Source organism: Sminthopsis crassicaudata, chromosome 1, assembly GCF_048593235.1.
Source record: "Sminthopsis crassicaudata isolate SCR6 chromosome 1, ASM4859323v1, whole genome shotgun sequence".
NCBI classification, from domain to species: Eukaryota; Metazoa; Chordata; class Mammalia; order Dasyuromorphia; family Dasyuridae; genus Sminthopsis; species Sminthopsis crassicaudata.
Window position 1 is genome coordinate 528,465,414 of NC_133617.1, and position 25,750 is coordinate 528,491,163.

The following is a 25,750-nucleotide window of genomic DNA, read 5'->3' on the forward strand; positions in this document are numbered from 1 at the left end:
TGATAGTCCTTTCTTGGGTGGCAGAGCAGTGATAGAAGAACCGAGATCAAATATGTTCAAAGATATTTACTAATTGTGTGACTATGGGCAAATCATAACCCTGTTTGCCTCGGTTTTCTCATCTGTAAAATAGGAATAATATAACTCCTACATCACAGGGTTTTTGTCATCAAATGAAATAGTATGTTTTTGTTTTGTTTTGTTTTTTAATTAAAGCTCTTTATTTTCAAAACATAGCATGGATAAATTTTCAACATTACAAACATTACAACATAAAATTTCAACATTAAAAACTTTGTGTCCCAAATTTCTCTCCTTTCCCTCTACTTCTTCCCTCATTCAGATGGCAAGTAATTTAATATATGTTGAATCCAATATATGCATACATATTTATACAATTATCTTGCTGCAGGGGCAGCTGGATAGAGCACCAGCCTTGAATTCAGGAGGACCCAAGTTCAAATGTGATCTCAGACACTTAACACTTCCTAGCTGTGTGACCCTGGGCAAGTCACTTAACCCCAGCCTCAGGGGAAAAAAAGAAAAAAGAATTATCTTGCTGCACAAGAAAAAATTAGATTGAAAAGGAAAAAAAAAAAAAAAACAAACCTGATAAGGAAAACAAAATACAAGCAAACATCAATAGAAATCATGAAAATTCTATACTGTGATCTCCACTCAGTTCCCACTGTCTTCTCTCTGGGTGTAGATGGCATAAATGGCTCTCTTCATCACTGAACAATTGGAATTGGTCAGAATCATCTCATTGTTGAAGAGAGTCACATCCATCAGATTTGATGGTTGTATAATCTTGCTGTTGCTGTGTATAATGATCTCCTGGTCCTGCTCACTTCACTCAGCATCAATTCATGTCAGTCTCTCCAGGACTCTCTGAAATCATCCTGCTGGTCATTTCTTACAGAACAATAATATTCCATAACATGCATATACCATTACTTATTCAGCCATTCTCTAACTGATGGACATCCATTCATTTTCCAGTTTCTAGCCATTACAAAAAGGGCTGCCACAAACATTTTTGCACATGTGAGTCCCTTTCCCTCCTTTAAAATCTCTTTGGAATATAAGCCCAGTAATAACACTGCTGGGTCAAAGGATATGTACAGTTTGATAATTTTTTTGAGCAAATTGCTCTCCAGAATGGTTGGATCTGTTCACAATTCCATCAACAATGTATTAGTGTCCCAACTTTCCTATATCCCCTCTAACATTTGTCCTTATCTTTTCCTGTCATCTTAGCCAATCTGACAAGTCTGTAGTGATATCTCAGAATTGTCTTAATTTGCATTTCTCTGATCAATAATAATTTGGAACACCTTTTCATATGACTAGAAATAGTTTCAATTTCATCATTTGAAAATTGTCTGTTCATATCCTTTGACCATTTGTCAATTGGAGAATGGCTTGAATCTTCATGTAATCTTGTTGCCATGTACAAAGAATGAGATAATGTTTGTAAAGCACTCAGAATGGTACCTGGCACATAGTAGGTGCTTATTAAATTCTCATCTTCTTATCTTCCCCTTCTCTCTTTGAATGTTTTTAAGACTGAGTCAATGCTTGGGCAATACATGTAATTGTAATTGATATTTTAGTCTGTTCTTGGTGGAGTGAAGAGAGTATTGGAATGAGGAAGACATGAGTTCTAAACCTGCCTTGGAAACAAGTATGTGATCTTGGGCACATCAATCAAGCTTTTTTTTTTTTTTTAACTTGAATGTCTTCATCTGTAAAGTGAAGGTACTAGCACCTGCCTTACAAGGATCTTGTGAAGGACAAATGTGGTAACACATGTAAACTGCTTTGCAAACTTTAAACTACTCTATAAAAGCTATTATTATTAATTTGCCTCATAAACCAGATTGAAATAGTGGACCATTTGGCTACCTGCATGGCATGCTGCAGAATGCCAGTCACAGCCTCCTAAGACGTACTCTTCAGTGCTTGTTTGTCTCCAAGCTGTAGACTTCAGGTGTACTCTAAACCAGAACCAGCATGCGCTTCTCTGGCCATCTTCATGACCACATGGTTCCCCTCCCCACTCCCCATATGTTGTCTTTCTACCTCTTGCCCTAGGAACAGTCATCAACCAATATTTCCATTCCCCAAAAGAGTATTTCCACTTACCACAATTGTAACTTCCCAGATGAAAAGTTCTGCCTGACCCTCACTTCCCTTTCTATATTGCTTTCCCCCTACTAGAATGGAAGCTATTTAAGAGTATAACCAGTGATTTGGGGAATTAAGAAGTTTCCTCTTTTCTTTTTAGGTAGATATTAATAAATGTATTTATTTTAACACATTGCTTTATGAATCATGTTGGGAGAGAAAAATCAGAGCAAAAGGGAAAAAAACATGGTAAAGATAATAAAACAGAAAAAAGAAGTGAACATAGCATGTATTGATAATGAGATTGAATTAGGGATCTTCAATATTGGTCAGACCCCACCCAATTTTACAAATTTAATCTAAGAATTTAATCTAAGGTGAAGAAGACCAGGGTGTTCTCCTAAGGTTTTGATTAAATTGCCCAAACCTAGGAGTAATGAGGAGTAAACTGAGGTTCTAAACTGAGATAGGTCAGTTCCTTTCCTCCTGGGTCTGATTATCTCTAGCCTTCCCAAAATAACTACTGGGCGGGTTCAGTAGCAAATGAATTCACTACTCAATGTTTTATCAAAACAAAGTCTTTATTGATAGTAAAGGGATAGACAGGCATTTGGCCTCCAGGAAGACAAACTGCCTGGGCACAAGGCTGGTATGAACCTAGTGCAAGGTTTGGAAGCAAGGTTAAAGTGGGGTTAGTAAAAGGCATTAGATAGAGGAAGATACACACCGAAAGCAGCCGTGGGGACAGAGAAAGTTTGTGAGGCAAAGCATGGTTGCCTGGCATGATTCAACTCTCTGCTGAGGGCTGATTTCCACCTAGGCTCTTTTATTTGCTTCAAGAAGCCTAGGGCAGTGGCAAATTCTTGGTGGGCTTTTCAGATAAGGAAGAAACTGTTTTGGGGAAACCTGAGCAGATAGTGGGGGTTGAGAAAATCCAAGCCAGCTCAGATCCAGTAAGGGCTGGGTACAACCCAAACTGGCTCAGAGAGGATGTCTCCCCTGGGAATACAAAAGGGTGGTTTTGATCAGATCTTATAATCAAAGGTCAGTCCCAAAGGAAGTTGTAGATCAGACAAGGAATCTTAAAGGGGGTTACACCTGCATCAATCTGAGTGTAGAGATGGTCTCTTTGTTCAAGAGTGACATGATGTTACTCTCTCAGGCTCTCATTGATGTGAGCCCACTTTTCATTTTAATGTTCATTCTCTCATTTTATTGTCAACCAACCAGAGTTGATTGCTTATCTCTCAAATATCCATTTTCTAAGGGCATATAAGCATGAGCCCAATGCCATGATTGTCCTTGACACTGGAGAGTGCCACTGATCTTTATTATTAAAATACTAGTATTATTGATAAAATGAATAATTATCCAGAAATTATGTCTCTTGAATTTTAAAACATAACAAGCAGGAAGTGTAGGGTTTTGTTTTGTTTTGTTTTGTTTTGTTTTGTTTTGTTTTGTTTTGTTTTGTATTTGTATCCCCAGCATTTAGCACAGTACCTGACCTACTTTGTTCACTCAGTTCAGTCATGTACAACTCTTTGTAACCTTATTTGGGGTTTTCTTGGTAAATATTTTAGAAGGGTTTGCCATTTCTTCTACTCATTTTAAGATGAGAAAACGGATGACTTGTCAGGGTCACACAGCTATCACCTGAGGCAGGAAGACTATAACAAATGCTTAATCATGCATTTCCATTCATTTATACACATTCTTTATTCAGACTGGTAGCCTTAGAACCAGAAACACCATGTTCAAGTCTTACTCTAACACATATGGACTGTGTCATCCTGGCTCTTAATCTCTCCATGCTCTAGGACTATAAACCTCAGGAATGGTGCTTTGTTAGGGGAAGTTATTTATACCATTACAATCTCAGGTCCAGTCCCTGTTCTTGTTGCCTGTTCATGTTATCTCCCTTGCATTAATAACAACAGATGGACATGCTGCCTCTTCAATTCCCTCTCTCCACCACCTAAAAAATTAGGGAGAAAAACATGACAAGCAGGTTTTCTCCTGAATCAGTGCCAGGCCAGCTTTTCAGAACAGCCTGCAAATTGAAGGCATTGACACCAGGCTATCACCTATCAACTTGAAGAGTATATGCCCAGGAGGAGTTTAGCAAAGCTCCCCTGAATCCTTCTGAGGAAGTGTTAATCCTTTGACAGGGCTAGCTCTTTGATGAAGTGTGAACTCGCTGGGTGTCAGCTCCCCCTCATCCCTTTAACGCCACTTTAAGGAAGATTGATTAATGCATGTCCAGTTCATATATCTAGCCTGAACCTTTGGAGTTGGCCTTTGAAAAGGAAAGCAGATAGAGAGAACCAGAGTTGAAAGATGCAGAGGAGAGGCTGTACCATCAATCAATTAACAAGCCTTTATTCAGCCATTATTAAGTGCCAAGCATTGTGCTGTAGGTATGAGAAGAAAGGCAAGAAGAAGGGAAGGGAAGAGATAGAGGGAAGAAAGGAAGAAGGGAAGGAAAGAGGGAAGGAAGGAAGGAAGGAAGGAAGGAAGGAAGGAAGGAAGGAAGGAAGGAAGGAAGGAAGGAAGGAAGGAAGGAAAGAAGGAAGGAAGGAAGGAAGGAAGGAAGGGAGGGAGGGGCAGAAAGAGGAAGAAAGGAAGGAAGGAAATAGGGAGGGAGGTAGAAAGGGAGAGAGAGAAGAAATGCAGGAAGGGAAGTCACTTCTCTGGACAAGAGTTAACAGCAACTGCCTGGAGACAACGGTTCGTTACAGGAAGAAGAATCAGTCGGAGAGATTTGAGTAGAAGACACAGCAGATCTCTTCCCAGAGAGTGAGCGTGGGATAATGCAAGGGCTTCTGGGAAGAACCACTTAAGCCAATGAGCTTGCTCCTTCTATCAAGTCAACCTGAGTTCTCACCTTGTAATTGTCCAGACAACCTGAATTCTCACCTTGTCACTGTCCAGACAACCTGAGTTCTCACCTAGTAATCCTAACACCAGCCCACACCTATTATTGATAAGACTTGAATCCAAGCAAGGGTACCATCTTGCCACTCTGAACAAATATTGTGAATAAATGAATGGAAAAGCATTATGAATTATTATGTGCCTGACAAATTTAAACAAATATACATTGCAAAAAGTGTGAACAGATAATAGAGATAGAGCCCAGTGGTATATGTATGGCATGGAAAACTATTGTGCTAGAAGAAGTAATGAATAGTATAGAGAAAATCTAAGAAAGAAAATTCTTCCTCCCAATGCAAATTGGCACCCTCTCTGCATTTTATATAGCCTTAGAAAGTTACCCAGAATACTCAGAAGTTAGGGTGACATACTCAGAGTAACACACCCTGTAGGGCACAGAAGTAGATTTTAAAGTAACATCTTCCTGATTCCAAGACTGATGCTCTGAATAGTGTAAATAAATAAATGAATAAAAAAAACATCATTAAGTGCCGATTTTATGTCAAGCACTACATTGAGTAATGGAAATACAAATACAAAAAAATCCGGAGATTAAAAAAAAATAACCCAATAGTTCCTTCCCACAAAGACTTTGTATTCCAAAAAAAGAAGACAACATCTAAAGAGGAGATGGGCTCATGAAGAAATGTTTTGGTCTGGGATGTCACAGTGATGGTAAGTAGAGCCATAGTGCTAAGTGCTTACAAATATTATCTCATTTAAACCTCAAAACAGCCCTGTGAGGTAGGTACTATTATTATCCCCCATTTTATAACTCAGGAAACTGAGGCATCCAAAGTTACATGACTTGTATAGAATCCCGCAGCTAGTAAATATCTTAAGTAGGATTTGAACTCAGGTCTCCCTGACTTCAGACCACAGTTCTTACCTTCTGTGTCACCTAGCTTCTGAGTATTAAAAGAAGAAATATAAAATATTCATATCCCTCAAAGAGTTTATTTTATGATGGGTGTGACAACATATACATGTTGCAAAATGTATATATATATATGTATATATACATATATATATATATATATATATATATATATATATATATATTTAATTACTGTAAGATTGTTTTGGGAGAAAAAAATTTTAGCAGCTTTGGGAAAGAGGTGGTAGAGGGAGAATCAGGAAACATTTCATTTTTTTCATTTTCCAATTAACACTTTTTATTTTTAAAACATATGCATGGATAATTTTTAAATTTTTCAGCATTGACCCTTGCAAAACCTTGTGTTCCAGATTTTCCCCTCCTTCCCCCCCCCATCCCCTCCCCTAGATGGCAGGTAATCTAATACATGTTAAATATATTTAAATATATATTGGGGACAGCTAGGTGGCGCAGTGGATAGAGCATCAGCCCTGAATTCAGGAGGACCCGAGTTCAAATCTGATCTCAGACACTTAACACTTCCTAGCTATGTGACCCTGGGCAAGTCACTTAACCCCAGCCTCAGGAAAATAAATAAATAAATTAAATATATATATATATATATATATATGTTAAATCCAATATATATATATATATATATATATATATATATATATACATATTTATATAGATATCTTGCTGCAGAAGAAAAATTGGATCAAGAAGGAGAAAAAAAAAACTAAGAAAGAAAACAAAATGCAAGCAAACAACAACTGGAAGAGTAAAAATGTTATGTTATAATCCATACTCAGTTCCCGCAGTTCTCTCTCTGGGTGTAGGTGACTCTCTTCATTACAAGATCATTGGAACTGATCTGAATCATCTCATTGTTGGAAAGAGCCACATCTATCAGAATTGATTGTCGTATAATCTTACTGTTGCTGTATATAATGATCTCCTAGTTCTTTTCATTTCACTCAGCATCAGTTCATCTAAGTCTACCCAGGTCTCTTTAAAATCATCCTGCTGATTGTTTCTTATAGAACAATAACATTCCATAATATTCACACACCATAACTTATTCCAGGAAACATTGCTCGAAAAATATGAACCAGTTGGATATTGAGGGAATGCTCATCAAATGGGCCATATTTTTCAAGAAATGTTTCTTGAGCAAGTTGTCGTATATGTATGGCATGGAAAACTATTGTGCTATAAGAAGTAATTAATAGGCAGATTTCAGAAAAAACTGAAAAGATTTGCATGAACTGATGCTGAATGAAATGAGCAGAACCAGGAGAATGTTGTACAGAATAACAAGATTTTGTGATGAGCAACTGTGATTTATCTGTTCTCAGCAATGCAGTGATCCAGGGTAATTCCAAAAGACTCTTGATGGAAAATGCTATTCACATACAGAGAATGAGTTTGGATGTTCATTAAAACGTACTGTTTTTACATTTTTCTTTTTTTCCATGATTTTCCCTTTTGTTATATTTCTTCTTCTATAACATGACTAACAAGGAGATATGTTTAACATGATTGCACATGTATGGCCTATAGAGATTGCTTGTCATCTTGGGGAGGGTGAGGAATTGATAAAGTCATCAATGAGAGAGAGATGAATTGGTAGGATGGAGTCTTGGGCTACACTCATAAAAAAGCATGATCATGAAAATGGATTAAGGAGAGAGAGAGAAATGGGCAGACTGACAGAGACAGAGAGAGACAATGAGAAAGAAAGACAGAGCGAAACAAAGAGAGACAAAATCAATGAGAAGGATGAGGACTGAGAATGGGCCATTAGACTGAGCAATTAAGAGACTCTTGATAGTTTCAGAGATGATTTTTTTCTCCTAGGTGTTTGCCTACTGGTTAGGTATGAGGGTGCAGGTTAAAAGATTTGGACATGGAGAGATTCTGGGCATTTTTGCAGATATCGGGAAGGAACAATAAGATGAAGAGTTTAAAAATTAGAGAAGATATGCTAAAGGAATAATCTGCTGGCAAATATGGGAAGGGATAGGAACAAGCTCCTTGTAGAGATATGTCTTTTGAAGAAGGGCCACATTTTTGTCAAAATCCAGAGCAAAAGAGAAAATGGTAGAGGATGATGTTGAAGGATTGTGAGGCAAGAAGTGGTTATGAGATGAAGAGGGAAAAAGAAAGAGCTAATAATGAACATTCTCACTTTATAAAGTAGGAGGAAAGAATCTCAGCTGAGGAGGTAGAGAAAGATGCAGTAGGAGAGCCATAGGAAAGCCAGTTGGACAAAGGAACAAGACACTCAGATTTGTATCCCTAGAACAAAACCCCTCACATCTCAAGATCCCTTTAGGGCACCATGCAGTCCCAGATATGGAAATAGCCAAGAGACCTGGAGGTCTCGTAGGCTTTCTTGAGAAACAGAGGATGTTGTTTGATAGCAGAGCAATGATAAGGACAGAGAATTTCCTAAACCAATCTTCCTGGGCCTATCATAGGAGTCTTAGACACAGCTCCACCTGTGTATTAGCAAGGGATAGAGTCCAGGGTAGACAGTGCCCAATGTGGAAGAGCGCAGTGTAAGCAGTGTCCAATGTGGAAAAGCAGACCTTCACTTTCACTAAGATTGAAAGAGCCATATTTAAGGGACTGCAAGTGGTTTTTCCTAGTGGGGAAACCTTAACCCTAGGATAATACTTTAAGTCAAATCAGAATTACTATATAATTCCCTTGATGGGGCAGGGAACAGGGAGCAGGTCATCATTTATTCACTGTGAATTCGAATAATAAAAGTTGTTCCTTGGATTAATTATTCACACTAATCAGAACCTCGCTGCATTTCAAATTTGTAGTTATTAGGGTTGTAGAAAGCCCAGTTTTTTGGTCTAAGATAACAAAGAAATGGAACTGCTTTTATCTGTGATTAGCAGGCTGAGAACAGACTTTTGCTGCCTGGAACACCAATTTTCTCTTTTACTACACCATACTTGTGATTCATAAAGCACTTGGGTCAAGAATGGCAGATGGTCACAATCTCACTATTTCAAGAAAGCCTCCAAATACCGATGTCCAAAGAGCCTTTGGCAAGCCATGTGTACACAGATGGCTGGATTCACTCCTGTGCCTTCTTTTTTTTTGCCAGTCTAAAAATAATAGGAAGGGCAAATTAACTCTAGGCTTACCAAATTGCCCTCATAGGGGATAATGCAAACAGGATATCAGACATTCTCTGGACACAGAGGAAATAAGATCAGAAAATGGACCTGAACTCGCTTTAATGATAAATTAACATGTTTCATTTCCATAAACCAGATCATTGGCATAGAAAGGATAAGATAAGGAATTAGAAGACATGGATTTAAATATCAATTCTGACATGGGCTATGTAATCAAGGGCAAGTCACTTAACCTATTTGATCATCAGTTACTTCATTTATAAAATATCAATAAGGATACTTGAAGAAAGTGCTTTGCAATTATGAAGTGCTATGTAAATGAATAATTCATATCACATCATATTATTGTATATTTAAAATATTTTCATTCTCCACTTGGTTTTCTCTAAAATGTTATCTTATTAACAAAGGAATAACATCTATTTTATGGAATTCTAGAAGAAAGATATGAAAAGGACATTAAAAATTATCCTATTCAATTAGCCCTTTCCTCTTGCCGCAGGAGAGGTAGTTAGTAATGGAAAAAGTACAGGACTTAGAGTTTAAAAAGATCTCTTTTGAATAAGGAGTGTGCTAGTAAATGTTTAACAACTGACTCTAAATAAAGCAGGATAGACTTTTAAGTTTTTATATATTATGAATGTATTCTTCATCATTTTCTTAAGTCTAGACAACCAATAAAACAAGCCAAGACCTAATTTGAAGTGTTTGCCAACTTTTGAGACATAGATACTAACACTGAAAATTTAATGATTAGCTCTACCAGGTCTGTATGAGTTAGTTCCAGCATAATCATGATTTGATCCCTGCCTCTGATAAGGGGAAACATGCCAGAGGGATTCATGAGCTGGTGTTAATGAGCACAAGTAATCCCTAAAACCCTGAAAATAGCAGTAGCCACTTCTCTGAGGAACGCACCTGTTGGTTACAGTGTGAGTTGGGTATATGAGCCTGAGGGTGTGGGGGGGTGTTAAATCACATAACAAGGAATATTCCATTGAACATGGCCTCCCTTATTCTAGCCAACCTCATATGTAATTCAGCATTTGGTTGAACTATTCAGTACTGAAAAAACTCAATGTGTCAAATCCTTTGGTTATCTCCTCTAAGAATAGTTATTTCTTAGAAAAGAAAATAGATAGTTCTCTAAATGTATATGTTCAAGTTTGGAGGTGACCTAATGAGTTTAAAAGATCTGGCCATTCTGAGTCCTATGAATAGAGCTAACTGGTAACATGGAGAATTTCTCATTTTTTATCAAAGATGAACACTATCAAGAAGAAAACTGGGAGCTGTTTGAATAATGCAGATCTGGGATGATAAATGACCATATCTATTCAACAGTTCTACAATATGTTCTGCTTAATGTTTAAATATGTGAGGTATCCCAAAAGTCTTAAGGAAGTTTTAAGCTTTAATAGTTTAAAATGTTAACTAAAACGTTTGGAATATCTTGTTAAATCACTTTTCTGTCACATCTGACTCTGACCCATTTGTGGTTTTCTTGGCAGAGATGGAGTAGTTTGCAGTTTTCCTCTCATTTTACAAATGAGGAAATGAAGCAAACAGGATTAAGTGATTAGTCTGGAGTTATACAGCTAGAAAGCATCTGAGGCTGAATTTGAACTCTTGAAGATGCCTAGTTCCCATTGTGCCACTTAACTTGTAATATTTTGTATATTTATAAATATGTCTCCAAAGAGATTTTAACAGTTACTATGTTGTTACTCAATGTTATTTTGTCACTCTGTCAATGAACACTTTTGTGTCCATTAGTCTTTCTTTCATTCTTAGGAAATAAATACCTGTTCCATATCTGATCTAAATTGTGCATCGAGCACTTTTTTTTTAACCTTGGGAGACCTGAATATCAGTCAATGAATATTTAAGCAGTTCTATGTCCCCCTCTTCCAAGGTAGATGACTTTATAAACTGAAGTAGATCAGACTTCCCCAGAATTGAATATGGTGAGCATTTTAAGCCTGGGTCCAGACCAGAGAATTCCTTTTATGAAGAAGGGAAAGTGGTGAGTGCCCCAGGTTCCTGACCATGGCAATGCAATGTTAGACTTATATAAGAACAGGGTATCTTTCCTCATTAGAGAGAATGTCCTTGAAAATAGACTTTTTTCCCCTGAGGCAATTGGGACTAAGTGACTTGCCCAGGGTCACACAATTAGGAAGTGTTAAGTGTCTGAGATTAGATTTGAACTCAGATCCTCCTGACTTCAGGGTTGGTGCTTTCTCCACCACACCACCTAGCTGCCCTGAAAGTAGACTCAAAAAAAAAAAAAAAAAAAGTGTACCTATCCCTGACACGGAATAAAAACTTAGGAAATATTTGTTGATTATTGGAGCATGAACCTTATTTCTCCCAATTTTCCTTTGTCACCTGATCAATTTGCTTTAAAATGAGCAATAGATTTCTATTTTCTTACCCTGCAGAGTAACTATAAAACATTTCCATTTTAAGAGAACACTGGCATTCAAAACTTTCAACAGATATTCTGGGGTTTCGATTATATTTTGAAGTTCTCCACCAACTCATGTTTTAAACTTGGTAATTATCTTGCAAGATAGCTTTGATTTGAGCCCTGAGTTCTGATTCAAGCTCAGATACTTTTATCTGTGTAACACTTGTCAAGTCACTCAATATTTGATTCCTTATCTGAAAAAAGGGGATAATCCTAGTATCATACAGTACAGAGTTGTTGTGAAGGTAAAATGAGATAATATTTGTAGAACTTTAAATGCTATATAAACATTATAAATCTTATTATTATTACTTCCTTCTCAAAATATTTGGCTCTTTGAAGTCACATTTTAAAAATCTTTCTTTTGTTTCTTTTTATTTTCCTTTTCTCTTGGAAGTTTCTGCTTTTATTTAGCTCTTCAAGCTGCTGTTTCCTTTGATCACTTTTGGATGAATAACACTTTTAATGGGAGCATTATTGGGAACTCTTAGGTCTTCCTTTGTTTTTTGTGAGCACACTTCTTGGCTTCCTTTCTGACTACTTGCCCCTATATTTATTCTCCTCCCTACCCCCAGATTCTAAACTGCTTATTAAAGGTTATGTGCTTATCCCTTAAAAAAAACCCACAAAGATTGGACCAATTCATGGTAGCAACAGAAAGAGCAGCTCCTCTCTTCTCCCAGCTTGGATGTCTTGGACACCACAGGTGGTATTTTCATCACTATCACTGATCAAAAGCAAGTGCTTTAGAAGAGGAAAGACGACTTGGAAAGTGACCAACTGATTCAGAAAAAGGAGCTTGGGTTTTAGATTTCTGGACGACAGCTTAAAAATCTAGAAATGACAGGTCCCTGGCTAGCGATGGAATACACCCGACAAGGGCTGGTAAGATATATATTTGCTTGCAAAACTAATCCAAAGGATTTTAAAATGAAAAGGAAAGGAGAAGGAGGAAACTGCCAAGATTTATCTATCAAACTGTATATCATAGAGAGGAACAATGCTATAGAATAAGGAAAAGCAGCAAAGATGCTCACAAAACATCTGGGGGTGGGATAGGGGGCCAAGGCTGAGGTCATGTGCTGACATGAAAGATATCTGCTTTCTGACCTTGTTCTGAATATGAATTCATTGCTATCTCAAACTTATACTCAGGATATATGTAAATCTTTATTTAAAAAATGGGATTGAGGAGTGGAAGGAGGGAGAGGGGATCGATTCATATAGGAGAAATAGAAAATACCTGAAAAGATTTTGGCTATAAATTATTGTTAATATCTAGAGCAATTAAACTAGCACACTTAGACAATGTGCTTATAAACTAAGATAAATATCGTTTCTAAAAGAGCAAAGATGGGAAAAGCAGCTGGATGTGATCAAGTATACATACAGGGGATCTGGACTGTGGATAACACAAATATGAAGGTGTTAAAGGGTATATTCATAAGATATTTGAAGAAGAAGAAGATACCAAAGATGGGGAAAAAATCTAGAACCCTATTGATACTGAAAGAAGGTGACAACCAACAGAAACAAAATTGAAAAGGAAGTACAAAGCTAGGAAAAATCTTTACAGCCAGTATTTCTGATAAAGGTCTCATTTCTAAAATATATAAAGAACTGTTTCAAATTTATAACAATATAAGTCATTCCTCAATCGATAAATGGTCAAAGGATATGAACAGACAATTTTCAGATGACAAAATTGACATCATCTATAGTTATAGGAAAAAATTCTCTAAATCACTATTGATTATAGAAATGAAAATGAAAATGACTCTGAGATAACACCTCACACCTCTTTGATGGGCTAAGATGACAGGAAAAGGTAATGATAAATTTTTGGAGTGGATGTGAGAAAACTGGGACACTAATGCATTGTTGGTGATGTTGTGAAATGATCCAACCATTCTGGAGAGAAATCTGGAACTAAGCTCAAAGGGATATAAAACTACATACCCTTTACAAATCCATTGTCCTAGTAGTGTCGTTACTGGCTGTATCCTAAAGAAATCATAAAGAAGAAAAAAGAACCCGCATGTGCAAAAAATGTTTTTAGCTGCTCTTTTTGTGATAACAAAGAAATGGAAATTTAGTAGATGATCATCAATTGAGTAATGGCTGAGTAAGTTGTGCTATATAAAGGTAATGGGATATTATTGTTTTGTAAAAAATGATGAACAAGCTGATTTTTAGAAAGGCCTGAAAAGATTTACAGGAACTTATGCTGAGCAAAACAAGCAGAACCAAGAATACATTATACACAATAACAGCAAGAATGTGCAATGATCAGCTATAAAAAACTTGGTTCTCTGTACGTGCCAAAATGTTTGTGGCAGCTCTTTTCGTAGTGGCTAGAAATTGGAAGATGAATGGATGTCCATCAACTGGAGAATGGTTGGGTAAATTATGGTATATGAAGGTTATGGAATATTATTGCTCTGTAAGAAATGACCAGCAGGAGGAATACAGAGAGGCTTGGAGAGACTTACATCAACTGATGCTGAGTGAAATGAATAGAACCAGAAGATCGCTGTTACACTTCAATGCTGTATGAGGATGTATTCTGATGGAAGTGGATATCTTCAACATAAAGATCCAACTCACTTCCAGTTGATCAATGATGGACAGAAACAACTACACCCAGAGAAGGAACACTGGGAAGTGAATGTAAATTGTTAGCACTACTGTCTATCTACCCAGGTTACTTACACCTTCGGAATCTAATACTTAATGTGCAACAAGAAAATGGGATTTACACACATATATTGTATCTAAGTTATATTGTAACACATGTAAAATGTATGGGATTGCCTGTCATCTAGGGGAGGGAGTAGAGGGAGGGAGGGGATAATTTGAAAAAATGAATACAAGGGATAATGCATAAAAAATACTCATGCATATGTACTGTCAAAAAAATTATTAATAAAAAATAATAATAAAAAAAACTTGGTTCTTCTCAGTGGTTTAGTGATTCAAATCAACCCCAATAGACTTTTGATAGAAAATGCCTGCTGCATCTAGAAAAAGAAGTAAGGAGACTGAATATAAATCAACACATGCTATATTCACTATTTTCTGATTTTTTTTTTAAAAATCTCTCATGGTTTCTCCCTTTTGCTCTGATTTTTCTCTCCCAATATGATTCATAAAATAAAGTGTGTTAAAATAAATTTAAAAAGGTGACACAAAACATCAGCAACAATTAACCTATGTCCCCTTTTTCTTATCTCTACAAAACGTTTATGAGAAAAATCTATACACACACACATTAAAGAATATTTTGTTTAGTTGAATCTGACTCTTTGTTACCCTATTTGTGAGGCAAAGATTCTGTACTAGTTTGTCATTTACTTGTCCATTTAATTTTTTTACTCATGAGGAAACTGAGGCAAACAGGGTTAAGTGACTTGTACAAAGTTATGCAGTTAAAGTACCTGAGATCAAATTTGACCTCAGCTGAATCCAGGGTCTGCACTCTATCTACTGTACCACCTACCTGTTCTTGATGACTGTAGTAGTAGGAAATAAGCAGACTTGCAAGTGATATTCAATAGTAGACTACCTTGTAATCATCATACAATTAACTAAAAGATACAGTGTGCTTATTGTTGCTGATGATCAAAAAACCTAATTATATAGATTACAACCTTGTGTTGAAGATTCACTTTTAATGACATACTTTCCTTGCACCCATCAAAATTATTTAAGGCTATTTGAAAGCAATAACTTCAGATAATGTTTTCTGATGACCGTCTGATGATTAAAATCAGATCAAAATAAGACGATGTATTTTCATGAAATATAGAGTATATAGCGGTGATAGTAATTAGTAGAGGATGGGGGATGCCAGAGGTAATTCACATTAAATCTCAGTATGAAGAAGTGGTGGATTATAGGAGTAGCACCAGGAGCATCAAGGACACAGAATAACACAGCACAGTCATTGATCTTTATTACAGAGCATAATCGGCTATGGTAAAAGCCTATATCAGGCTCTAACTTAATACTGAGTCAATCAATCATGACCGCCCAGTGACTGTTATCCAGTCTACCAACCAGGACATCTTTTTCATGAGAATCCCAATTTATGTGTATGTGTGTGTGTACAGAAAGAGGTGGGGTGAAGATTAGGGATAATACTCAATCTTTACTCTTTTAGAGCTACTCAAAAACTACCATCCTCTTTCACAGGGGTTGGCAAAGGATTCTCTGTCAAGTTTATTCAGAGACTGAGGATTTACCACCAAGACAGCAAAGAAATTTCTTTTTTTGGGAAGGTGGGGATGAATTTTTTTATTAAAGGTTTTTTATTTTCAAAACATATGCATGGATAATTTTTCAATATTGACCCTTGCATAGCCTTGTGTTTCAGATTTTCTCTCCTTATTCCCATCCTCTCCCCAGATGGCAAGCAATCCAATATATGTTATACATGTTAAAATATATTGATATTGACATTGCTTCATTATCGATGGCACCCTTTAGCAAGATATAGTTTCCTTCTTTATCTCTTTGTTGTTTACTTGATCTATGATCAGGATCGGTACCCTTGTTTTTTGTGGGGTTTTTGTTTTGTTTTGTTTTGTTTTGTTTTTTACTTCACCTGAAGAATTATAAATTCTGCTATAACCTTTTACCTTTACTTTGTATGTATCATTCTGCTTTAAATGTGTTTCTTGTAGAATCATAAATAGATTAGAGGAACAGAGGATAGTCTACCTCTCAGACCTGTGGAGGAGGAAGGAATTTATGCCTAGAGAAGAACTAGAGAACTAGAGATCATTATTGATCACAAAATAGAATATTTTGATTATATCAAACTAAAAAGTTTCTGTACAAACAATACTAATTCAAACAAGATTAGAAGGGAAGTAACAAATTGGGAAAATATTTTTATAGTTAAAGGTTCTGATAAAGGTCTCATTTCCAAAATATATAGAGAATTGATCCTAATTTATAAGAAATCAAACCATTCTCCAATTGATAAATGGTCAAGGGATATGAACAGACAATTCTCAGATAATGAAATTGAAACTATATCCACTCATATGGAAGAGTGTTCCAAATCACTATTGATCAGAGAAATGCAAATTAAGACAACTCTGAGATACCACTATACATCTGTCAGATTGGCTAAGATGACAGGAACAAATAATGATGAATGTTGGAGGGGATGTGGGAAAACTGGGACACTGATACATTGTTGGTGGAGTTGTGAAAGAATCTGGCCATTTTGGAGAGCAATCTGGAATTATGCCCAAAAAGTTATCAAACTGTGTGTACCCTTTAATCCAGCAGTGCTACTACTGGGCTTATATCCCAAAGAAATATTAAAGAGGGGAAAGGGACCTGTGTGTGCCAAAATGTTTGTAGCAGCTCTTTTCATAGTCTAGAAACTGGAAGATGAATGGATGTCCATCAATTGAAGAATGGTTGGGTAAATTATGGTATATGAAGGCTATGGAATGACCAGCAGGTTGAAATCAGAAAGGCTTGGAGAGACTTACATCAACTGATGCTGAGTGAAATGAGCAGAACCAGAAGATCACTATACACTTCAACAACAATACTGTATGAAGATGTATTCTGATGGAAGTGGATATCTTCAACATAAAGAAGATCCAACTCACTTACAGCTGATCAATGATGGACAGAAACAACTACACCCAGAGAAGGAACACTGGGAAGTGAATGTAAAATATTAGCACTACTATCTACCTTCAGAATCCAATACTTAACGTTCAACAAGAAAATTGGATTTACACACATATATTATATGTAGGTTATACTGTAACACATGTAAAATGTATGAGATTGCCTGTCATCTAGGGGAGGGAGTAGAGGGAGGGAGGGGAAAATCTGGAAAAATGAATACAAGGGATAATGTTATAAAAGAATTACTCATGCATATATACTGTCAAAAATGTATAATTATAAAATTAATAAAAAAAATAAAAAAATGTGTTTCTTGTAAGCAACATATTATAGTATTCTGGCTTTTAATCCAGTTTGCTATCTGCTTCCGTTTTATGGGAAAGTTCATTCCATTAAAATTCACAGTTAAAACAACTATTTCTGTATTTCCTGCCATCTTATTTATCCTAAGTTATGCTTTTTTCTTTCCTTCTCCTTTCTTTGCCCCCCTTAGTATTTTGCTTCTGATCATCACCTCTTTCAAACGACCCTTCCCTTTTAGAGCCTTTTCCCCTTTTTTATACCTTTCCCCTACTACTTCTGTTTTCCCTTCTATTAGCCTTCACCTTTCTTTTCCCCTTTCCCCTCCCACTTTTCTATAAGGTGAGACAAGTTTCTCTATGAAACCATGTATGTCTGATATCCTCTCTTTGAGCCAAATCTGGTGAGAATTAAGATTCACACAATGCTCATCCCCCTCCCTTCTTTCCCTCAATTATAATAGATCTTCTTTGCCTCTTTGTGAGATGTAAATTCCCTTGTTTTACCTCCTTTTTTCCTCTTTTTTCCAATACAGTCCCCTTTCCACCTCGTTTTTTCGTATTTTCATAATAAAAATCAAATTATACCCACATTCTCGAAATATACTCAGAACAGAAATATAATTCTCAACAGTTCTTTCTTTTTATTTTTTTTTTATGCTTTCCTTGAATTCTGGGTTTGGAGATCATTTTTTTTTTTGTTCGGCTCTGGTCTTTTCATCAGAAATAGATAAAATTCATTGTATCATTGAATGTCCATCTTCCTCCCTAAAAGATAATGCTCATTTTAGCTGGATAGCTTATTCTTGGCTGTAATCCAAGTTCCTTTGCTTTTCAGAGTATCAGATTCCAAGCACTTTGATATTTTAAGGTGGAAGCTGCTAGATCCTGGGTAATCCTGATTGTGGGTTCTCAGTATTTAGATTGTTTCTTTCTGGTTGCTTTCAATATTTTTCCTTAGTATGATCATTCTGAAATTTAGTCACAATATACCTTGGAGTTTTCATTTTTGGGGTCTCTTTCAGGAGGTGATTAATGAATTATTTCAATGGCTATTTTGCCTTCTGATTCCAGGGCATCAGGGCAGTTTTCCTTTGTGATTTCCTGTAAGATATCTAGGTTCTTTTTTTTTCATCATGACTTTCAGGAAGTCCAGTAATCCTTAGATTATCTCTCCTAGATCTATTTTCCAGTCAGTTGTTTTTTCTAGGAGGTATTTCATATTTTTCCCTATCTTTTCTTTTTTTTGGTTTTGTTTGACTGATTCTTGAAGTTGTATTGAGTCCTTCACTTCCATTTGTTCAATTCTAATTTTTAGTGTATTATTTTCTTCAGTTACATTTTTTAGCTCCTTTTATATTTGGCCAATTGAACTGTTTTGTTCATTGCATTTTTTCCATTTCACAAATTTTTTTTCAACAGTTGTTATCTTTTTCATATCTATTTTGTAAGGAGTTATATTCTTTTTCCGTTTCCTCAAAAAAAAAATATATATATAATATATATACGTATATATATATAATATATATATACGTATATATATATATATATATATATATATTTTTTTTTTTTTTTTTTTTTTTTTTTTTTTTTTTTTTTTTTTTTTTGCTGAAGCAATTGGCCAGGTTCACACAGCAAGAAAGTGTTAAGTGTCTGAGGCCAGATTTGAACTAAGGTCCTCCTGGCTTCAGGGCTGATGCTCTGTCCACTGCACCACCTACCTGCCCCTCATCAAATCTATTTTATAGGGAATTATATGCTTTTCCCATTTCTTCAAATCTGTTTTTAAAGAGTTTTCTTCAGATAATTTCTGGTTTTCCTTTTCCATACACTCTTGCAAAGACCTCATTTCCTTTCCCCATTTTTTTCCTCACTCTCTTGTAAGATCCTCTTTGAAATCTTCCAAGAAAGCCTTGTAAAATAGGGATCAGCTCATATCTCCTTTTTTGCCTTCGTCTACAAATTCATATTCAACTTCACTAAAACTCTAAATCCTTTTCAGATACACAACAGTCTTCTGTGGCCTTGCCTCTCCCATATTGGTATTGTGAGGTTGATTTTTTTGAGCCAAAATATATGACTTGACATTTATGTCTAATAAATGTAATCTTTATCAGAGACAGATCAATGTTCTAGTCTGTTGAGAATCTTTTAAAATTCTGATTCTGTCAAGCATCATATTATTTCCTTTTTGCTTTTTCTGTGAATTATCATGCCATCTTTTCCTTTATCCAAGTCAATTGAAAAAAATGCTCTTTGACCAGTTTTAAATCCCACCTAACTCTATCCATTCAGTTTATATCCTTCCATCTTATCGATAAAGTTAATAAAAGAAAATATCAAATGCTTTCTTGCAATACCTAGCATCTGGTCTTCTTCTAAGTTCCCTAATCAAGCTTTTCTAGTCATCTCTCAAAGGAATGGGTCCATTTTTGAAAGTCAAAACATTTACCCTTCTCCTTTCTTTTGGTACCTCTCCTATTCTGTTCTCTATAATTTATCAAATGTTATTACCATGGCTCTGCAGTCACATTTGCCCTAGTGTATACTTAGGCTGACTCTGATGACTTGAACTCCTCAAATGTACCTATGAATATTGTTGACATATTATTTTGAGTTTTAACTCTTTAAAAAACTCATTTTTAAAATTTTGTTTTGTCAATATACCAAGGATTGGATAAGGACCAGATAGGGGTGAGACCTACGATTTCTTTGGTATATGAAACTATCAGATGAGAGAACTTCTCCTACCAGTATAATGCAACATATATGGAGTTACCCAGAGCAAAGAGATTAAGCAGATTGATCAGGAGTCAAACAGATTATATGTATTCAAGGTGATATCCATATATGTTATATTCTGCTGCCTCATTTATCAACATTTGGATGTTGTTTTACAGGGATTATATGATACTAAGTCAGATGGATTCAGCACAGTTTGAATGGTTGCATTAAAAAGTAGTTCTTAATAGTCTAGTGTCACTAGGCAGGGAGTATCCACCAGAGACACCCAGGGATCTGTACAGGCTTGATCCTGTGCTACCTAATATTTTTTATCAATGATTAGAGATCTGGGAAGGATGACTAACATTCTGGTTTCAAAGTCAGGATTCAAAAGGATCTTGACAAGCTAGAGCATTTAGCTAAATCTAGAAAGATGAAATTTAATAGAGGAAAAATGAAAAATATTACAACTTTATAAGTATAAGAAGCTGGAAGTATAATTAGGCAGCAATTATCCTAGAAAAAAAAATCTGGGGGTTTTAATGGACTTCAGGCTCAATATGAATAAACTGTATGATATGGCATTTTAAAAAGGGATCTTGCATGGCATAAAGAGAAGGGTAGCTTCCAGGAAAAGTAATCCCACTGTACTGTGACCTCATCTGGCTTCATCTAGAATACTGTTTCCATACTGGGCATCACTGTTTAAGAATGACATTAAGAAATTGAAGTTTACTCAGAGGAAGTTAACCAGAATGGTGGAAGGATTTTGACTGCATATCATATGAGGATCGGTTGAAGGAATTTGGGATATGTGAGCCAGAGAACTGAAGACTCAAGGAGATGTGATAATTGTCTTCAAGTATTTGAATGGCCATCATGTGGAAGAGAGATTCAACATGGAAATTAGGAGCCGTGTATGGACTTTGCAAAGAAGTCAATTTAGGCTTTAAGTCAGAAAAAAAAAAAAAAAACTTCCTAAAAATTAGGGCTCTTCAAAAGTGGAATGGGTTTCCTATAAGGATTATTAGATTCCCATCCCTGAAGATCTTTAAATTTCTCTTATTTATTTATTTTTAATTTAATTATGAAATAAAACAAAAACTTCATAAGCATAGATTTTTTAAAAAGATGATTACACATGAAACTGTACATCTGTTATGTACAACTTGCTATTGCTTTTAAATATATAATAAAGTTACCATGTAACTTTCTCTTTTTTTCGCTTTTTTATTTCTTTCCTTCTCCCGTGCCTTAGAGATGACAAAATATGTGTGTGTACGTATGTATGCATATAAAATTATTCTATACATACTTTTATTTGTCAGTTCTTTCTCTGGATGCAAACAGTGTCTTCCTTCACAGGTCCTTTGTAGTTAATAGTCAAAATGACTTAATCAACCAAAGTTGTTCTTAAAACAATATTATTGTTTAGTTATGCCCTGGAGGTCTTCAAGTAGAGCCTGGTAGTTTATTGTTAGGATTCTTTTGGGTATTGGTTAGACTAGATGGCTGCTTATGTCCCTTCCAGTTCCTAAATCATGTGATTCTGTTCTCTTTCATGAATTCTCCAGAGAGGATTTAGCTAGTGTAGGGAAGATTTCTTTTGAGGCCTTTGACATTTCATGGAAACCAGTATAATATACAAGCTGTCCATCTGTTGCTTTTTCATTGTTTTACCAGACTAAACTATTTCCTTCTTTAGTCATTTACTCCCTTTGCAATAACTTTAATCCCACATACTATGGGCAAGTCACCATTGATAAGGTACCGTAGCCTTCTTGTACTTATAAATTTTTCATTGCCTTTTTTTCAGTCAATTAACTGGCATTTACTGCTCTGTGCTGACCTTTCTTCTGGGCATGGAAGATCAGACTAAACCAGCTCCTACAAACATGCATAGTATTCTCTGCTGATGCAATCCCCATGTGGATTTCAGAGGGGAATGAACAGGTATTGTTTCTGATCTGCTTACCGTGAGGAGCCAATCTTTCCATTGATTTCCAAGCTGGATTTGAAAACATTCACAAAAAGTACTAACTGGATGATTTGTACCACTTTTCTCCATGTTGTGATCAAGGGAGGACATGCTGTCAGACTCTGGCGTGGGGAGAAAGGCCTCAGGCCTTAATGTCGCCACCCAGGTCCACGCGTGGTTAGAAATGTAGGTCTCTGTTCTTTACCTCCCTATTTGTTTTCTCATGTTCTTATGTGAGGGAATATCAGACATTATGAGCTTCAAAAGGCTGGCAGAGATCTGGCAGAGATTCATGCCAGGTTTCATAGACAACTGAGTCTGGTGAAAAACGAGTTCCCAGGGAATCTTGACGCACCTTGGAAGGGGATTGAAGGCAGCCACAGTTTGGACAGTATGTATTACACTATGGCACATCCTAAAAGGAACCAGAGGGGCAAATGGGATGGCAAAATCCTTAAGGTTAAGCCCACTCTCCCCAGGAACAAAAGTGTATAGAGAAGAGTTTGTCTTTTGGCATTGTTCTTGGTGTATCTTTTCAGCAAATATTCCTTTGTTAAAAAACTAATTTATGTTAATTGGTTAAATGATAACAGGGCACCAATCATTAGCAATCAATATTAGAAAGAAAACCAGAATGGAGGTTCAAGTCAAAAGAAATAGAAAAGATTCTCTCCACTTCCCTCAAGAGTATTCTAGAGCCCTGAGCTGAGAAATGTAGCCTCTGATAATGGTACATAATAAACATACATGTATATATAGTCTCTGATGCTGGTACATAATATATGCATACAAACATGCACACTATTACACATGCACTTTACATATATTATATATATATATATATATATATATATAAAATGTATGTATATGTAGCCTCTGCCATTGTACATAACACACACATAGATATATGTATATGTAGTCTTTGACATGGGCACATGATATATACACACAAACATGCACATCCTTAAACATACATGATATTTCTATATTATATATAAATATGTGGTACATAGTGCATGAATTTATGTGTGTGCATGTGCATTTGTGTGTATACACCATATACCAATCAGATACCTGGTCAGTTGTAGCCACACATGCACATATGTGTATGTGAACATATGTACACATATGTATTATGTGGTATGGGTGTGTATGTATGTAGACATAGCTTGTGGTACTAATACATAATGCATGTATACTGAACAGATACTTGATCAGTTTTAACCAAATGTGTGTAAATATGTACACATTCATGCGTATATATACCCACATAGGCATGGGTGTACATAGCTTCTGATAATGGTGCATAGTGTGTGTGTGTGTGTGTGTGTGTGTGTGTGTGGACACCTGATTTTATTTTAAACGCGCACCCGCACATACAGCTTCTAATACTGATGCATAGTATGTGTGTACATAGTGATCAGACTCTTAATCAGTTTTAGCTCTTTTCTCTGGCCATCTCTTTGTCTCTTTCTTTGTCTCTCCCTGTCTCTCTGTTTCTCTGTGTCTCTGTCTCTCTCTGTCTCTCTCTGTCTCTGTGTCTCTCTGTGTCTCTCTCTGTGTCTCTCTCTCTCACACACACACACACACACACACACACACACACACACACACAAATATTTGGGCTGAAAGGTACATTAGCTATTCCCTCTGATGATTGGTCTGGACACCATGATCTGCTCCCCCACCTTACCCGTGCTAGATTTAGTGTGGATCTCAATCAGCTTTAGCCCTACTCAGAACTGAACTCAGAACTCCAGAACCCAAGGGATCCATCAGCCTCAACTTCTCTAGCAGCAGAGACTTCAGCCTTGAGCCAACATACCTGTCTTTCCCTTTTTACTATTAGTCAGTAAACATGGTCTCTCAATATCATCACACAATCTTCTGCCAACAGCCACTTTTAATAATCTTCTCAGCAAGACAGGAAATGAGCCAAACTTTGCCTGCAACCAGGGGAAGGAAGAGTAAGTGGCACTACATCCCTGAATTTTAAGATATTCAGTTGCCAAAGAGATTTGAATTAGAAATTGAATAAGACTAAAATTATAGGTGATTAAAAAAAGGCACTGATGGCAAAAAAAAAGAAAGAAAAGAAAAAAGGATCATTTACACCAGAAATTACTTTTTTAGGAGATATTACCACACAAACATCATCTGATAATGCTGCTAAAACTGTGTCTCCAACACCCTAAAACATCTGGATGAAAAATGAATCCTATCAAGACATTTGGCATGAACTAAATGACAATTTTTTTCCTCTTTTTCCATCCAGATGTTTTTATTCTGTAGGCACAGTCCCCAATGTCAGTGAGTAGACAAAAGGATCTAAACCCAGAGTAAAATTGAATTCAGGAATTAGGCAAGAAATAAAATATGCCAACATCAGCGCGGGATCGCCCTCATTAAGCCTAACAAGACCATATAAACCTTATGAGATTAGAAGCCATAGGTCCCATAGGACCAGGAAAAGGAAATATGTAAGGATATTTTGAAGGTATTATAACAAGGAGGTGAAAATATGAAGATCATTGAAAGTTAGAAAAGGACAATTAGAAATTAGTACGAATCAGTATGACCTCAGTACAAAGCAAATGAGAAGGAGTTTCAATTTTCTGTTTTTCTCCTTTGTGTCCTCACCTGCTTGGTAAGCTTCATTTAGTCACTTACTAGATGATTGGAATTTCCCAAAGCCTTTCCCACTACACTGCAAATAACACATTCAATCACCTGAAAAGTCATTTTAGATAGCACTTAAAATATCTTTTTGTTGTGTTATATGTGGGTTGGGAAAGCAAAGGGAGAAATAGGATGAGATTTTTAATCCTAGTTGATGCCATAAATAAGTAGCAGACTAATAAAAGAAGACATAAAATCCAGGGGCCATTGGATGATCAATCAATACTGTCTAATTATCTAATACATATTGCAAATAACAAATAACGTGCCTACCGACAAGCTGAGCTGAGAGAGAACATGATGTAAGGTCTGAAGAGCTCATAATATACCAAATAGACAATCTTGGAGGATATTTATTCACTTAGTTTCATTATTTTTTAAAAAATCCTTCACTAACTACTTCCCTCCCAAAAGATATAATTTGTCTACATTGTGACTGATTTGATTCTTTATGCCATTCTACAACAACAAGCAAATTAGAGATTTCATTAATATCCACCATATGGACTTAGAAAACTACTTGGGCTGCAGAATTGAAATTATGCAATTGTGTGTGTGTGTGTGTGTGTGTGTGTGTGTGTGTGTGTGTGTGTGTGAGAGAGAGAGAGAGAGAGAGAGAGAGAGTGAGAGAGAGAGAGAGAGAGAGAGACAGAGACAGAGAGAGACAGAGACAGAGACAGAGACAGAGAGACAGAGACAGAGACAGAGACAGAGAGAGAGACAGAGACAGAGAGAGAGACAGAGACAGAGAGAGACAGAGACAGAGAGACAGAGAGAGAGACAGAGACAGAGAGAGACAGAGACAGAGAGACAGAGACAGAGAGAGAGAGAAAC

The 25,750-nt window shown here is 36.2% G+C and overlaps 1 long non-coding RNA gene across 1 annotated transcript in view; it reads left to right on the forward strand.

Moving 5' to 3' along the window:
* The window catches only part of LOC141550806 (uncharacterized), a 63,690-nt gene extending 38,250 nt beyond the window's left edge, over positions 1–25,440 (forward strand). Inside the window, exon 3 of the long non-coding RNA XR_012484685.1 lies at positions 22,076–25,440. This is a non-coding gene — a long non-coding RNA (uncharacterized LOC141550806). The remainder of the gene's footprint in view (positions 1–22,075) is intronic.
* The last annotated feature ends 310 nt before the right edge of the window (positions 25,441–25,750 follow it).